The sequence below is a fragment of the Sceloporus occidentalis genome, unplaced genomic scaffold (assembly GCF_023333645.1).
Source record: "Sceloporus occidentalis isolate IW3139 unplaced genomic scaffold, rSceOcc1.0.p SCAF_13, whole genome shotgun sequence".
NCBI classification, from domain to species: Eukaryota; Metazoa; Chordata; class Lepidosauria; order Squamata; family Phrynosomatidae; genus Sceloporus; species Sceloporus occidentalis.
Genome location: NW_028316993.1, coordinates 8310906 through 8328932, shown reverse-complemented (window position 1 = coordinate 8328932; position 18027 = coordinate 8310906). Strand labels below are relative to the sequence as shown.

Sequence of the window (18027 nt, the reverse complement as noted above, 5' to 3'; positions counted from 1 at the left end):
AGAGGAGGGTACATTGTAAATTATACATATACCTTCTTCTATAAGTCCTATCCTTCCGCCTCTTGTAAACCTAATATTCGTCTACAATTTCCAAACCTTCTCCCTCTCTATACCTTCTCTTATTCGTATTCCAACTTCCTTAAACTTTCTTACCATCTTTTCTCGCTAACATTCCCTTTCCCCCACTTTTGCCTTCTCATACCTTCCATCTAACTTACTTAAACCTTCAGTCGCAACTCCTATCATCCTAACCTCCTACTCAATTGTTGATAGTTTCTTTTTCCTGATTGAATTTCCATTATATTCTTTCTTATATGACTTGCTTTTCTATCATTTCATTTAATCTTTCTATTTATTTATTAACAACTTTGCAATTATATCTCCCAAAATACGTCTTTTTCTGAATCTTCCAAATATCTAGAGCATTGACTATTCTTAACTCTTAGCACTCTATCAATGACATACTCTTCTTCAAAATTTTCCCTATTATATTATTTATGTTTCTCCAATATAATTTTGCTTTTTTCACATGACCACCAACAGTGGTAAAAAGTCCCAGGTTCATTGTTAGATATCCAACGTTGGTTAGAATTGTTTTTATATCTTTTTGCTAATTTTGAAAGTGTAATATACTGCCAGTAATACATCTTATAGAAATTTTCCCTTAAATTTGGGGATTTTGTGTATTTTGTTACATTTTTCCAAATATGTTCCCATTGACTAAATTCAATTGCGTGTCCCATATTTTGCATCCATTGGATCATTGAATTTTTAACTGTATCTGATTCTTGATCCAAATTAAGCAAAATTTTGTAAATGTCTCCAATCATTTTATCCTTATTGCAATTTATAATTTTGTCCAAATCATTTTCTTGATCTTCAAATCCCTGAGTTTTAAGATCTTATTTAAAACACTCATTAATTTGTCTGTAATTAAACCAATGGATCTCATTTCCTTCCTCCTGGAGCTCTTCTTTCAATGTTATATTCCACTTTCCTGCATTCCTTTTGATTAGAGTTTTAAACGTTAGCCAATTATTTTCTCCAGTCATTTCTCTTCTATAAAATGCCTCCTGTGACAATACCCAATTAGGAACTTTTCTATATCTTTGGTATTTACTCCAAATCTCAATAAAGACTTCCTAACACAGTGGTTATTGAATTTTTTGTTCATTTCTATTTTACCGTATTGCAAATATGCATGCCAACCAAATTTTAGGTCATCTCCCTTCAATTCAAGTAATCTTTTGTTTTTTAGAGTTACCCATTCCTTCATCCAAATGAAAGTGCAGGTCTCGAAATATAATTTCAGGTTAGGAACCGCTAAATCCCCCTTCTCTTTGAGATCTTGTAATGATTTCATTTTAATCCTAGGTCCCGTCCCCCCCCCCAAAAAAATAAATTTGGTTATCTCTTTATTCCAGTTTTTGAAGGGCTTTTCTGATGAAATAATTGGTAACATTTGGAATAAAAATAACATTCTTGATAAAAATTGACATTTTAATAATTGATATTTTCCCTAACGGTGATACCCTTAATTCATTCCAATTTATTAAATCTCTTTTGATTTCATTCCAGATTTTTTTTTGGTAATTTTTGTCAAATAATTCAATTGAGTTTTTTGATATATTAATTCCCAAATATTTCACAGCTTTTTGTACTTTTATACCCATTTTTACTCAATTCATGTTCCTCATTTCCCTTCATATTTTTTATCAAAATCTCTGATTTGTCTCTGTTAATTTTACAACCCGTTGCACCAACAAATTCCTCGATTACTTTTAAAACTTCAGTTGCACTTTCAGATGGACCATTTAGAATGGCAACAAGTTCGTCCACAAAGGCCAATGTTTTGTAACAGTAACTTTTCTTTTTTTAAGCCATGTAAATTTTCAATTTCATTTATCTTAATAATTAACCTTTTCATTGCTAATATAAATAATAACAGGGAGAGAGGAGAGCCTTGTCTTGTCCCTCCTCAAATCTGCAACCTTTCTATTTTGTCTCCATTAATGAGTACTCTAGCTGTTTGATCCCTGTAAATTTGTTTTATCCAATTAGAATACTTTGTACCTAACTTTAATATATCCAATATTTTAAACAATGATTGCCAATTGACTGAATCAAAAGCTTTTTTCAAAATCTATGGAGACCAATCCCAATTTTTTATCATTATGATTTTCGTAATATTCCAATATTTCTAATATATATCGTACATATCCCTCAGAGATATGGATCTGCACAATCACAGTGTTACACTCCTCACACAAGATTCAGGATCTTGGCCTCTGAATAAGTCAGTAGAAAGGGAAACTTACTCAGTAGGAAACTCAGTAGGAAGGGACAATATTTGCTCTGAGAGATAAGATTTGTGTTCACTGACCCCTCAGAAAAAGAGAACACAGTAAAGTATTTGCTTTATTAATAAAAAAAAATCACCATGTTTGGATTGAAAACATGCCTAATTCTCACTGTTCTCCTCTTTTTTTTGCTATTGTTACAGAACAACTTTGCAGCTGCTCCAGGAGTAAGTATCAGCACACACACATAAGTTCTACTAAGCCTGGCATTGCTTTAATATGTTCAGTATCACTGCTCACTACTTGGAAATGTACAACGGGAGAATGTGAAAGTTAGAGGACTCTGTACAAGGGCAATGAAAACCTGAGCTTTCTAGTTCTCCAGTGGTTGAATCATTTCACATACTTCAAACTTTGGAAAAGGTTACCATTTTGCTTATTTGGTGTCCATGCGATTGGTGTCGAGTAGAAATTTAGACAGCCTGCAGAGGAAATTAACACCTGAGATTATTGGTTCCCCATACGTTGTTAAGTATGCAGTGAGTAGATGAAGTGCTACAAGTATACAATACATCTGCTTCAAAACTGACGCTGTAAAAAGTTTTTCCTACTGCTTGGAGAAATGAAAACCAACAAAAATCTGATAAGATCTTACGTTCTTTCTTTGGGAAAAAAAAACTACAGAACAGCCGCAGTTTTGATGGCAACTTGGTTGGCGATAACAGCTTCAACAACAATGGAGTAAGTACTGGAGATATGCAAATTGAATAACTTTATCATCTTATCACAAGCTCAGTTATGGTTTGAGAAACCATAATACAAGCTCAGTTATGCTTTGAGAAACCAAAAGACTATGGCAAAAGCTTTAGAGTTGTTTCTCCTCTAGAAAGAGAGGAAGGCTGTGGCAAGGATGCAGCCAAGAACAAAAAGGCAGTCTCAACTACAATTGCAGTAGACACAAGACCATGACATAAAGAAGACAAATGACCATTAAATATATTTCTAATAGTTATGAAAAATAGAGAAATGGTAATATATATACAGAGAGTTAAACAGAATGACATACATACAATATATTTTTTAAATCTGTCTGCACTGATAATAACTTAATAAAATATATTTAAAGATATGAGAATAGTTGTTTTTCTTCCAACTCTTTTTTCTTCTTCTTCATTGCAGAACAGCTTTGCAGCAGCTCCAGGAGTAAGTACGATCATATGAATCACATAGCCTTACACTGCATTGATATGTTTCAAAAGCACAAGTTTCTTTTGGGCTGTAGATAACCATTAATGGACATCTCCAAGATACTGTTCAGTGCAAAGCGCTAAACATCTCCTTTGAGTTGTGAAAGCGGTCTAAACTTTTTAAAAACATTCAAAAGATTGGCAGTATATCAGATCTGCCAGTTTGGCATCCATCTGGAAACATGTTATTGGAATGAAGTAAAGAAACATAACGAAATGTGCAATGGAGTTGGAAATCTTAGTTTTGCATTTCTCATCAAAATGCTATCCATGACAATTGCAGACAAAAATGCTGTATGTTTACAATAAAACTTTCAACATTTAAAACAGAGCATCCAAAAAGCTTTCTGGAGTAGCTCAGGAGCCTTAGGGGGTCACAAAACACTAACGTATCATGTCCTTTTTTAACAGAATAGCGGCAGCTTTAATGGAAACTCGGCTGGTGATAATAGCTTTAATGACAATGGCGTAAGTACTGGAAATCCATAAATTGCTTTCGACTGTTTTGTCATCAGCTAATTTATCCATGTTTATGTTAGATGCTATTAGAAGCCATCTATACTGTCACCATATATTCCAACTCTCAGCCAATGGCAGCTTTCCTTCCATGTGTGTCCAATGTGTACCACTCTTTGCTCTAAGGGTGCACATTTTCAATTATTTTATTCTCTCACATGCAAGAATGAAACATATCATTTATTCCATCACTGGGTGAGATCACAAAGGTTTTATTTTTATGATGTCTTGCATTTCAGGAGAGTGTTGGTGTCACTCATGCATGCAAGCTCCTTTACACATGTGCATGCCCCTTTTTTGGGCTGTTGTGCCACCAACATATTCAGTTCATGATTCAGTGATGTGTTCAAGTCTTTTACTCCATGTCTCAAATCTCCACCTTCAAGTCTCAAGTCAAATTTTAGATTCTTATTCCAGGTTGTTGACTATTGTTCCAGTTGTATTTAGTGGCCAATGTTCTGGGCCCACCTGGTCATGCCGTCCTCCACAATCTCCAGTTCCATAGCTAAATCCGTTATCATCTGAAATCATTCAGTCTGAAATGCTAAAACAAGCCAAGTGAACATTTGAAAGAAATGGCGTTTTACTTCTTTGGTTGGATCTGCATATGAAGCCTAAAGCTATCTCATAGCTACTGACAATAGCATCTTGATTTCAAAACATTAATATAAAAGTTGAAGACTGGTGAAAACTAAATGGTCATTCTTCTTCAGTTCACCTATTAGTTTAGGTTCAGTTCACTTGGTTTGTATTAAAGTGGCAGACAAATAAAGTTATTCTCAAATCTTTATGAAGGACACTGGACGGATGATGTCTTGAAGTGTTTTGTCCAGGCAGTCTTGCCATTTGAGTCACAGTGAACAATTTGGGGACAACATTTGAAACATACTTTAACTTGCCCCAAGCAAAGACCAGAGCTTGGAAATGTGTCAGTTTAGAACTACAGCTCTCAGAAACTGTCAAAACTGTGATACTTAGAAATCGTAAATCTGTCTGTACAAGGTACACAGGTTTCTCGGTGCAAGGATAACATATTTGGCTTTGTTCTTTTGGTTTACAGAATACAGATAATGAAATACCTGTCATACTCTATGTAAGTATTAGCAGGTGCTTTTTGAAGGTTTTGATATGATTATTGGAAAGCTTTGTAATGTTTAGTGACAAAGAGGTGCTGAGCCTCAGTTTAATTGTGTAAGGCGGTATACAGAACGCCCCTTTGGGGCGGCCTGCACCTGCCCCTTTCTCCAATGGATTGGGACCTGAGCTGCCACAGCGGCAGCCCATGAGGCCCCAATCCGACACTTTTCCAGGTCTCAGGTAGGTAAGTGGCAAAATTTACGTGAATTTGAATTGCGTTCGAACTGACTCCCCATTGCCCGAAAATAGCTTGCCATTGCCCGAAATTGCGTGTGATCACCTCTCACGCAATAACGTGAAACCCCATGATTGCGTTCGGACTGACTTCCCATTGCCTGAAATTGCGTGTGGTAGTCTATCACGCAATAACGTTAAACCCCATGATTGCGTTCGGATTGCCATTGGATTGTACTTCCAATTTCCCTTGTCTGATAACATCCTTACTGTGTCTTCTCTTCTTTTGCAGTAAAAGGCCCAGACCCACAGATTTCCAAGCCCCCTCCCAGTTGATGCATTTCAGCACTTTCCCACCATTTGTTATTGAATGATTCCTCAAGGAGATTGCCTTTGGTCACTACAGTTTCCTCCCAGCCTCCTTTGCAAATAAATAAACATATTTTCTGAATACATCAAAACAGTCTCTTTCAATGCATGTGTGGGCTAATGTGGGACACTTTAAGGCAGGGTTGGGCAACTGTGTTCAGACTGATGTCCAGTTTTTTTGCTCCTCCTGCTAGCCACAAGGAAAATGCCAGTGGGAGGGGGCAATTGCGGTTCTGCGCCTTCAAATCATTTGTGACATGGCAGCCCTAAGGTAAACCTGTCACGGGGTTTTCTTGGCAAGATTTCTTCAGAGGAGGTTTGGCCTTGTCTTTCTTTGAGGCTGAGGAAGTGTGACTTGTTCAAAGCTCAAGCTCTGAGCATGCAAAGAACATGTTACTTTTTAATGGATTACTTTTAATTAATTACATCTGGAGTGATCTGGGTGGATGTAATCCATTGGGTTTGGAGGTTTTCTTCTTTTTTATTTGGTCTGAGTTTTTAGTGATACTTGTTTTGAACAGTGGCAGCAGTGGGACCAGAAAGACGATCACTGCTGTTGTTTGAGGATAAACCACAGCTAGGCCACACAGTTCGTGTGATCTGGTGAGAGAGCAAAAGAGAGAAAGAGAAAGAGAGAAAGAATGGTGCATATGTGTCTTGAAGTCATTTCTGACTTGTGGCAATCTTAAAATGAACATATCACAGGTTTTCTTAGCCAGATTAGTTCAGTGGAGGATTGCCATTGCCTTTTTCTGTGGTTGTGAGAGTCACACAGTGGGTTTCCATGGCTGAGTGAGCATTTGAACTCTGGTGTCCCAGTGTCTTGTCCAACACTACACCGCACTGTCTTGAAAGTTCATGCAGGAGGAGAAAGCTGGAGAGATAGCTGCTTTGAAGTGCAACTACTTGCTCAAGGTAGACCTTTGGGATTGGACTAGAGAGACGGATCCTAAATATGGATGCATTGTGTACTTATAATGTGTCCAGGTCCACCTTTGCCCACCCCAACCACAGTGGAGAAGACCTGGATGTGCAACCGTGGCATTGTTTCTCTTCCCCTCAATCTGGAGAACTAAAATGGGCATGGGAGGTTGTCTCTGTTCCTCCATCACCTCCCATTCCCCAACCATTTGAGAAACTTTTGGATGGAGCTCAAGTGACTAGTGAACAACCAGCTGCTCCTTGGCTGAAACAAGACAAATATGGACATAACCTTGAGTAATTCTGTCGTGTGTGTAACTATATGATGCTGTTATATGTGTGTATCTACACTACAGTTATAGCAATTTGATACCACTTTGATCATCAAGGTCCCTTCCTATGAAATCTTGGGATCTGGGTGAGGTACTTTAAATTCTTTGCTAGAGAGCCTTACTGTCATAGTTCAAGGGAAGGCATGCAGACCAGTTCACAGTTTGTAACATTGAGACTATATTAAAGTGACCAGGGAGTGCATCTACACTGTAGAAATAATGCACTGACACTACTTTAACTGTCATGGCTCCACCCTACAGAATCCTACGATTTGTAGCTTTGTTAGGCACCATCACTCTTTGGTAGAGAAAGCTAAAGTCCTTGTAAAACTATAAATCCCAGGATTCCATAGAATGGAGCTAGTATAGCATTTAATGTGGTGTCAAACAGCATTATTTCTACAGTGTAGAAGAACCCCAGAATGCAAAGACTGGAGTTACTTTTTGAGACTGCAACTATAACAGTAACTACTATATGGCCTTTGGAGCTATAATATAACATGTTGTTTGGTGAAAGATAATTTTCCAAGGTCTGCTTATGTATCTACAATGACATATATAACTAAGAAGCAAAATGTTGTGCCCCTCCATCCTGCCCCTAATGCTAAACCAAGAGCTGTAACCAAATACTCACTTGCCTTTGCTGAGTGAGGAAGGGAAGCTTTAGATAAACTCTGGCTATGAGTAGTAGAGCTGGTTGTTGTTATTATTATTATTACTGAGGATTAGTAATTTTTGAATAGCATTATTTGCAAGCCTGCATTTTTAAGCTTTATTTAGAAACAGGATGTGACAAGAATATTGTTTTAGAAGGATTTTTATTTGTATTGCCACCAAGCTTCCCTGAACAGTGATTTGTTGTAGAAGAGAACTGAAGAGAATCCAGTGGAATCAACCGTCGAGAAAGCCCTCACCAAATACTACAGCTCTATTTATTTCACTACAGCAAGATCTGAACATGACATCTAGTTCAGGTGCCAGTTCTTGATCCCATGGGATTTAGGTGAAGCTGTAAAAGACGAGAAGGTGATCAATTGGAAAAGAAAAACATATACAAATACAGATACAGTGGGCCCTTGGTATCCACTGGGGTTTGGTTTCAGAACACACACACATGTGGATACTGAAATCTATGGATGCTCAAGTCCGATTATATATAATAGCATAGTAAAATATATTTTCAATAAGGTTGAATTCATGGATGCAGAATCTGTAGATACAGAAGGATGGCTGCACATTCCAAACATAGCAAGTATGGATATTCATTTGGAAAAAATGGAGTCAGGCTCATAGCTATTCTGTGAAGGTCCCAAAGCTCAAGAGTATTTCTGTTAATGTCAACTGTCATTCACAAATGTGAGCCCTCCCTCCAGTATGAAATAGATTCAACCCCCCAGTCCAATTTGCTTTTGTACATGGAATAGGGGGTAGGAAAGGTGCCATTTTGTCCTTTCTCTGATGCAGCAAAACATCTTGGGATGGGCCTGATTAATAAGGAATGTATATCTGAAAAATGACCTCTGTAATTGAAGAATCCATGCATGAACTCTCAAGCAAAGCATCCCCAACAGATGGCCATCCAACCTCTGTTTAAAGACCTCCAAGGAAGGAGACAGTGTTCCACTGTCAAACAGCTCTTACTGTCAGGAAGGTCCTCCTAATGTTGAGCTGGAATCTCTTTTCCTGTAGCTTGCATTCTTTGTTCCGGATCCTGTTCTCTGGAGCAGCAGAAAACAAGCTTGCTCTATCCTCAATATGACATCCCTTCAAGTATTTAAACAGGGCTATCATATCACCTCTTAACCTTCTCTTCTCCAGGCTAAACATCCCCAGCTCCCTAAGTCATTCCTCATAAGGCATGGTTTCCAGACCCTTCACCATTTTGGTCACCCTCCTTTGGACATCCTCCAGTTTCTCCACATCCTTTTTGAATTGTGATGCCCAGAACTGGACACAATATTCCAGGTGGAGTCTGACCAAAGCAGAATAGAGTGGCACTATTACTTCCCTTGATCTAGACACTATACTTCTATTGATGCAGCCTAAAATTGTATTGGCCTTTTTAGCTGGCGCATCGCACTGTTGACTCATGTTCAACTTGTGGTCTACTTGGACTCCTAGATCCCTTTCACACACACTGGATTTTAAAAGGATATTTTAAATACTGTTTTTAACCTGTGATTTTATCTCATTTTTTACCTAGTTTTTTTTATTCTGTAACCCCTTTTTACCTATGGTGGCCTATGACTGTAAAATAAAGATTAACTGAACTGAAAAAAAAAATCTGAAAATGAGAGGAAAGAGAGAACTTACCAGTGGTGTAGTCCTTACGGCTTACTCCTCCCAGTTCTCTTCGCCCATCTGGAAGGAATACGAGATTTAGTATATTGTGGTCTGTATCTGTAGTCAACTGTGCATCCCAATAAACCCCAATCTCAGTTAAATCCATCCCAGTTAAATTTTGGGATGAATTTGGGGGCTATTTTTCTGCTGAAAGTCACCCGACTCCAATTCCAAATGGTCCATAAATGGAGTGACTTGCTTTTCCCTCCCTCAAGAATCCCCCACTTGCCACAAATTACCAAAACTGGCACACACACAAAACTCAACCAAAATGACAGCCAGGAGTCGCGTGATCTCTGGCATGCCAAAAATATACCAATGTGATCTGCCTGTGCAGCCCTCCAGGTGGGTACAAGGAGGAGAATGGCACTCACCCCCTCCACATTTGCCCACCCCAGTGTAAGGCATTTTTAGGTCACCAACAGGATTCCATCCCATGTATAATGCATTGGAATCTCTTTTTCAACAGTGCAAGTAACAGGCAGGTTGAACTGAATAGCCAACATAGAACCCAAGCCAGGATTAAGATTTAGAATGATAGATGGAGCAGCATGATCCTTGAGAAATTTCTCACCTCATTTCCCTCTTCTGGTTTGTTTCCTTTTCCTTGTCCACTTTCTTTCCCCTTGCCATGACCTTTTCCTTTTCCTTTGCCTTTGCCTTTGCCTTTTCCTTGACCTCCAGGTCCATCCTGGAAAAGAACAAACCACAATTATTCTCCTAGGGTCAAGAGATTTGGAATCAATCCAAATGAATTTCCAAAGATCCTTCAGGTGGTTACCTTACAGAAATGTTGAGCTATAGAAGCCCTCATCCCTAGTCAGTATGGGAGCCAGAAAATCACCCTACAGGTTTATAGATGCAGTGAGACTTGAATCCAGGACCTATGAAATATGAACCTGTCTCTGTTATAACCCGTCCATGCGCAGTAGCATAATGTAATCAGGACTCTCTGGCTCAAAGATTTATGTATTAGCAGCATGATGTTATCTCTGAGCATCTTCAGGACTATGGGCTTCATTGCAGTTCACAACATCTATCCTGATAGTGGGGTGGGCTGGATTTTGAAATGAACAAAATACTTTTGTAAATGGTCCCTGTTATAATTCAAAAATGTTTGCAGTTGTGTGTCTTGAATAGGCAATCAAGACTGATTGTTGTTGTTGTGAGCCTTCACATTGTTTTCCATTTACAGCAACTCTAAGATGAATCTATCATGGGGTTTTCTTGGTAAGATTTATTCCAAGGGGGAGTGCTTTTGCCTTCCTCTGAGGCTGAGACAGTGTGACCTGCTGAAGGTCCACAAAGGAGACCCTACCTGGACATATGGAGTCTTGTTATTGTGTGTCTTCAAGTCATTTCCGACTTATGGCAACCCCAACAAAAACCTATCGTGGGGTTTTATTGGCAGAATTTGTTTGGAGAGGGTTTGCCCTTACCGTCCTCTGAAACTGACAGAGTGTGACTTGCCCAAAGCCACCCAGTGGGTTTCCATGACTGAGCAGGGATTTAAACCCAGGTGTCCAGAATCATAGTATAATGCAGTGGATCCACAGCTCAAAATCTACCACTACACCACCTAACCCTCTCTAATGTCCACTAGATATGGGATGGGGCCTCTACCTGAGCAATGCTCAGGGATGATGTGCATTAAAGTTCCAAAGTCAATTTTACCCCCCAATGAAAAGAAATGCTTGAGTCCTTCTTTAGGTGATATTGATTCTGGTCTGATGCCACCCACCACCATCAATCGAAGGAAAGAGAGAGATACAAAGAGACATTCATATGCTGCTCATATGTCTTTCAATTTGTAATTGCTGGACTAGTAAAGTGGGGTGGCTGCTCTTTACACTTGAAGGGTGATGGAATGGGTGGATGTAAGCGCATAAGTATCTGTGTGTATCATCAGTGCATACTTACTGCAGCCCTTTTCACAACTGAATCTTCAGGCACAGGAATGACCTGAGAAGAGGGGAAATAAAAGCTACTGGTTTCTTATTTTGCTACTCAATTCAAGAGAATGGGGAAAACTTTGCCAGTACTGTTGTTAAAAGAATAATTCACTTATATAGTGTCTTTTCTCCAATGCTGGGAAGCACTCTAAAAACACATGCAAAGTCATAAAGAATAATATGCACCAAGTTATTGTTAAAATGGAATTAAATGATCCACATAAGTGAAGACCAGTTCAAATGGATCCATTAAAAACATGAAGATCCATTAAGATCAGCAAAACCACACTGTCAGAAGTCTAGCAGTTCCAGCAGATGTGCCTGGGAAGGGGGTGAGACTGAGAGAAGCCTCTGAGTTTCTTAGTGCCTGAGCAGGCTCACATTAGAAGATACAGTCCTTCAAGCAACCTGGACCTGATCTATATACAGTGGGCCCTCCTTATCTGTGGTCTTACCATCTGTGGATTTGGGTATCCATGGATAGCAAGCCCATGGGGGAGGGGGGCAGAGGAGGAGGAAGAGGAGGCTGCGGGGAAGAGGTGAAGATAATGGTGGGAAGAAGAGGAGGAAAAGGAAGGAGAAAGAAGCGGCAGGGGAAAAGAGGAGGAGGAGAAGGAGGATGTTCCTCCAAAGTGCCATTGTTTTCAATGGTGGCATGGCCAACCCTATGATTCCACCACTGAAGTCAATGGAATTTGAGCAATGCACGGGTTTTGGCATCTGTGGGGAGATCTGGAATGGATCCCGCATGGATAACGAGGGTCCACTATAACTTGAGAATTATTCAAATTCAGTAGAGTTGGATGAAAAATTTGAAAAATACACACACACACACACACACACACACAATGAAATGGGATGATATGAACTTGTGCTCAAAAGAATGTGACCATAACAAGAAGGGAAAGTGATACTTTAATCACCTCTGCTTCTGAATCGTTGAGAGTTAACACAGCTTCTGACATCTCACAGTTGTACTACCTGAACTGATGTTTCCAAATAATTCCCTCTTTCCAACTACAGGAAGGTTATACCTATCCCCTCCTGTCCTCACTCTCCCACACACAGACTCTCCTCCACTGAAGAGCAATCATCAAGAGCCCAGGCAAACTGGAGTAGGGAGTCTTAGGAAGCATTGTATGTTTGGCTTTGCCCTGCATTAGATAGCCATTCGCCCACATTCCCTGGCTGATAAATGGAGAAACTAGTTAGCTAAACAAGTGCATACAGGCAAATAATAACCCAGGGGAACACTTACCACTTCAAGATTAGGTGCAAGTGGTTGCAGTACATTGGTATTTTCCTGTGGGGAAAAAAGCATGGTTTCACCACCAAAAAGGTCTCATTTGAAAATGCACATTTTACCAATCTAGGGGCATAAAACAGACTGGCTAGTAACGCTGGCAACAAGGTGGAGTGGGGATGTGGTGACTGCATGGCACACACCCCAACTCTGCCCCAATGCCAGCATCATGCTGTGTGCCCGACGATATGGCGAGGGGTGTCATTCACAGCATGTTTTTGGCATGGCGTTTATACACCCTGTGCCAAAGAAATGCCGAAAAAACTGCCAGGATTCCCTATCACTGAGCCGGGACAGTTAAAGCAGTCTCAAATTGGATTATTTCTGCAGTGTGTTTTGGACCTGACTCTGCAGAAACTTTGCTTCCCCGTCCTATGGGCAAAGCCACTTGAGGGCACGGAGAAGAGGAGATCTTTAAAGAAAAGCTTTTAGTCTAAACAAATAACCTTACATTAGCAAAAGATTATCTTTGACATGAAGGCATCTTCCTTCAAATGTTACTTAGAAGTAGTTACAAAGTTACCAGAAATTCTAAATCCTATTCAGCCAAAGTTAGAATAAACATAAGCCCTAATATAATTTACCTGGATGTTCCTATTCTACTCATGAGACAGATGGTGTTCTGGGTCTTGGACGTTAATGGGAAAACTGAGGCTTCACTGCCTTTGTCCATCCTATAAATGCACTTCCCTTCATTTAGGGATAGTGGAGCAGGAAGCCCCCACACATGCACTTCTCCATCAATTCCAAAGTTTCTCAGATAGTTTCAGACAGTTAGTAGGTCTGAACTTATCAATGAACTAGCACAATATGTAAGCCAATTGCTTACCCAACAAGCTGGGTACTCATTTTACTGACCTACGAAAGTGGATCTTGGAGCCCTCCTCTAGGATCGAACCTACAACGTTGTGGCCACAGTCCCAGCATTTTCCTGCATGGCAGGGGGTTGGACTGGATGGCCCTTGTGGTCTCTTCCAACTCTACGATTCTATGATTTAACCACTGTGCCACCAGGACTCCTTGGGAGAGTCACAGACTCTCAGACCCAGAAAACCACACAACTACACCCAGCCCAGTTTAGTCATTCTGAGTGCTGCAATAGGAGTCTGGGAGAACAGGGATCAAATTCTTGCTCAGAGATGGAAACCTACTAGGTGAAAAGGCAAATTGGCACATCATGGTCAATGTATAGCGCAAATATAGGAAGCTCATCAAACATACCGTCACATGTTCATGTGGATGATCATGCACACCGTGATGTTCCTCACCATGCTCATGCTGGAAGAGAAGATTTGTGTCAATCAACATAACTGGTGTCAATCTAACTCTAACAGAGTTAGATAGTAAGGATTAAGAGAGGAGAAGGTGCAGGGAGCAGTAGAAAACAGAAAAAGGAGGGGGGAAGGTTGCTTGTCCTGCCCCCCACATAATAATAATAATAATAATAATAATAATAATAATAATAATACATTTATTTGTATCCAGCCTCTCCCTTTTGAAGATCGAGGCGGGTAACAGCAGAGTTAATACAAATGCAATAGTTAATAACAAGAAAACAATCCTCTAAACCCCACAATCCTTCAAGCCACCCTCTCTTCAATGCGATATTACTCAATAAAAGCCATGTAACTACTAACAACAGTAAAACAATTCAGCAAGGTAACAATACCAATGGAGGCTTACAGACTAAACTCCAATCACAGGAAAGACAACACAGAAGAAAGGGAGAGGCAAAGAAATTAACAAGCAATATAGAAATGAAGTAGGGGACAAACTGGCAGTGCAAGTCTGAATGCATTGCACTGAATATTAACACTGCAGTTCAGTGCAAGTAGTTACTTGCCTACTCAGAGGGCAGTCCCATTGACATCTCAGGCAAAGGGTATATATTTGTACCCAAACATGTGGTGTAGCGCTTTCTGCTCTGTGCTGAATGTGAAACTGACGTCTTTAGTAATCTGCTTTATTTGTAAATTAATATTTAAGATTTCTGCATAAAATGGCATTGATTTCATGCCAGACCCCAGCTCTAAGTTATTTTAGCTGCACGTTTTTAGTGAAAGGCATGGCAATCTTCCAAAAGAGCAGGTGTTTCAGCATTATGTATTTCTGATCCACTTGTATAACAGGTCTGCACAATTTGCTCTCTGGGGAGGACAACAGTTCTATCCAAGGTGCTTAATGCTAGCTCCGAAATAGATTCAGCACCACAGAGAACTTCTTTACATTCTGAGATGAAATTTGGAGCGGTCTCTTGGAACTGAAGTTTGTGGAGAGACAGATCGAGGAACCACTAACAGAGGATTCTCAGTACTTGTGGGAATGTAAAGTTGCTGGGGTTTTCTGGGCTTTCTTTCCCCTCAAAATATATTTAGGGATTTGAATTAATTTTAAAATTAACTATTGGGTAATCATGACCTTCCTGCCATCCCTTAAAATACTTTTTGGAACTGTGCACTTGTGGACAACCTTCATAGATTGTCCCACTACTTGAGGGACCCCATTTATGGACTAGAGATTCTGCTTAAGAAAAACAGTGTATTTGATTCTCATGCTGGTAAATGCACCACTTACAGTGTGAACAGATCTTGTCTCCACAACTGCGGGCTGTAGGAGAAAAAAAGGAAATCAAGTTAGAATTATTAGATCTTGCTTTTTCATCTCCAGGATCAGGGACAAGCTAAAAATCTCTCTTGGGAGTAGGAATGAGGGAGGGATGGGTTTTGCTTTTTAAACTGAGCCAACCTAATTTGTATATCCCAAATAACAACAACAACAACATTTTTATTGCTCTAAGACTCTGGGAGACCAGGATTCAAACCCCTGCTTGGCCATGGAAACCTGAAAAAGGATATCTCATGGGAAAATGCATGCAAAACTGCATATGTTGGGGATCCTTGTATATGAAATGCATATGAAAATTGTGGGCATCATGAAAAGGCACCTACTGCTTCATGAGGAATTTGAAAAATACACACACACAATGAAATGGGATGATATGAACTAGTGCTCGAAAGAATGTGACCGTAACAAGAAAGGAAAGTGATACTTTAATCACCTCCGCTTCTGAATCGTTGAGAGTTAACACCGCTTCTGACATCTCACAGTTGTACTACCTGATCTGATGTTTCCAAATAATTCCCCTTTTCAAACTACAGGAATTAATAATTTTATTTATATACCGCTATTCCAGAGATCATAGCGGTGAACAGCAAGTAAGCTAATTAGCAAGTAAGCTAATTTGCCCCCAACAGTCTGGGTACTCATTTTAGCGACCTTGGAAGGATGCAAGCCTGAGTCGAGCTTGGGCCCTTTTGCTGGTCTTGAACTCGCAACCTTGTGGTCTTGAGTGAATGGCTGCAGTACAGGCATTTAACCACTGCGCCACCAGGGCTCCATTTATACCTATCCCCTCCTGTCCTCACTCTCCCACACACAGACTCTCCTCCACTGAAGAGCAGTCACCAAGAGCCCAGACAAAGTGGAGTAGGGAGTCTTAGGAAGCATTGTCTGTTTGGCTTTGCCCTGCATTAGATAGCCATTCGCCCACATTCCCTGGCTGATAAATGGAGAAACTAGTTAGCTAAACAAGTGCATACAGGCAAATAATAACCCAGGGGAACACTTACCACTTCAAGATTAGGTGCAAGTGGTTGCAATACATTGGCATTTTCCTGTGGGAAAAAAGCATGGTTTCACCACCAAAAAGGTCTCGTTTGAAAGTTCACATTTTACCAGTCTAGGAGCATAAAACAGACTGGCTAGTAACGCTGGCAACAAGGTGCAGTGAGGATGTGGCGACTTCATGGCGCACACCCTGACTCTGCCTCGATGCCAGCATCATGCTGTGTGCCCGACTGCATGGCGAGGGGCATCACAGCACTTCTTTGGCACGACGTTTATACACGCCGTGCCAAAGAAATGCCAAAAAAACCCCAAAAAACAAAACCCTACCAGGATTCCCTATCACTGAGCCAGGACAGTTAAAGCAGTCTCAAATTGGATTATTTCTGCAGTGTGCTTTGGACTCGACTCTGCAGAAACTTTGCTTCCCCCTCCTATGGGCAAAGCCACTTGAGGGCATGGAAAAGAGGAGATCTTTAAAGAAAAGCTTTTAGTCTAAACAGTGGCAATGATCGGGAGGAGAAAAGGACAGCTTCTGCCCACCCCTTTCTTCTAATCTGTACCAGGCCTGAGTTTTTATATCCTCTCATCTGGAAGCATCTTGAAGCTTCCACACTTCTTCCCAAACTGGGCAATTCTCTCTCATGATCTCTGTTGCTCCTCCATGATGCTGGCCCTCAAGAACGTAACTTAAAACCATCATAGCTTTAACCCTTTGTTTTCTTGGAAGAGCGACTACCCCCCTCAATTGTGTTGCCCAGATAATAGGAGAGCCCATTATCACAAATACAAATACAGGAAGCCCACCAAACATACCTCATGATGATGATGATGTTCACCATGTTGTTTGTGACCATGTTTCCCATGATTTTTGTGATAATGCTCACCGTGCTCCTCATCATATCTAGGCTGAAAGAAGAAGCTACTGTCAATCTACATGGTGCCCAACAGAGTTATGTGGGAAGAGGTAGGGGCGGAGAAGGACTTGGGGGGAACAGGAGAAAAAAGGACAAGGAAAGAAGAAGAGAAGACTGGCTGCCACCCCAAAGAGTTTATAAACTACATTCCAGCCACAGGGAAAGCAACAAGATAGAAAGACAGAACCAAAGGTACAAACAACACAGAAATGGAGTAGATGATCCACTGGAGACAGAGGCTGATTGCATGGCATTAGACATCAACTGTACCATTCTATACTTGTCTACTGTTTAAGGGGTCCCTTGACATCCCAGGTAACCAGATATAAGATTCCAGTCCAACATGCAGTGTAGGACGTCATGCCCAATGCTGAATGCAAGACTGAAATCCTCATTAATCTGCTCCATTTATAAAGCCATCTTGTAATTTTAGGGAGAAAATGTTATTGATTCCATGTCAGCCTTAGATCTAAATTATTTTAGCTACTTATGTTTAGCAATGGGTGTGGCAATCTGCCAAGCTAGCAAGGTCTTTCTAATGGAAAAAAATCAGGTTTTGCACAGCGCCTTTCTAATCAGCTTGTATAAGAAGTGTTCAGGATTCGCTCATGGCACCCATAGGGTCAGGACAAGGTGTTGAATGCTAGCTCCCAAATAGGTTTAGCACAGTTGATAGTTTCTTAGTTAGAAATCCCCAATTTATTTTTAATTCTGGAAATTAAAACCTACTCTCAGAAAATCCCCTCTTACCAAATGGTGGGCAGATGTCACCAGGAAAAAAGCAGCCAGCAATGTATAAAGCATCATCTTGCCTCTTGTCTACTCTTTCCTTTTTCAGAGATAGGAATACTCTTTGTGGTTAACAGCTAGTCCAGTCTATGGTATTTATACA

The 18027-nt window shown here is 40.2% G+C and overlaps 2 long non-coding RNA genes across 2 annotated transcripts; both read right to left on the bottom strand.

Annotated features, from left to right (window-relative positions):
* Positions 1 to 7805: 7805 nt before the first annotated feature.
* Positions 7806 to 11302, bottom strand: LOC149304830 (uncharacterized). Its single transcript, XR_016271914.1, has 4 exons — positions 11260 to 11302; positions 9914 to 10030; positions 9310 to 9357; positions 7806 to 8005 (listed from the first exon to the last, which is right to left on the bottom strand). It is a non-coding gene; the product is annotated as an uncharacterized LOC149304830 (long non-coding RNA).
* Positions 11303 to 12547: 1245 nt separating this feature from the next.
* On the bottom strand, positions 12548 to 16270 carry LOC149304829 (uncharacterized). The gene is made up of 4 exons (XR_016271820.1): positions 16224 to 16270; positions 15169 to 15201; positions 13822 to 13872; positions 12548 to 12594 (listed from the first exon to the last, which is right to left on the bottom strand). It is a non-coding gene; the product is annotated as an uncharacterized LOC149304829 (long non-coding RNA).
* Positions 16271 to 18027: the final 1757 nt, after the last annotated feature.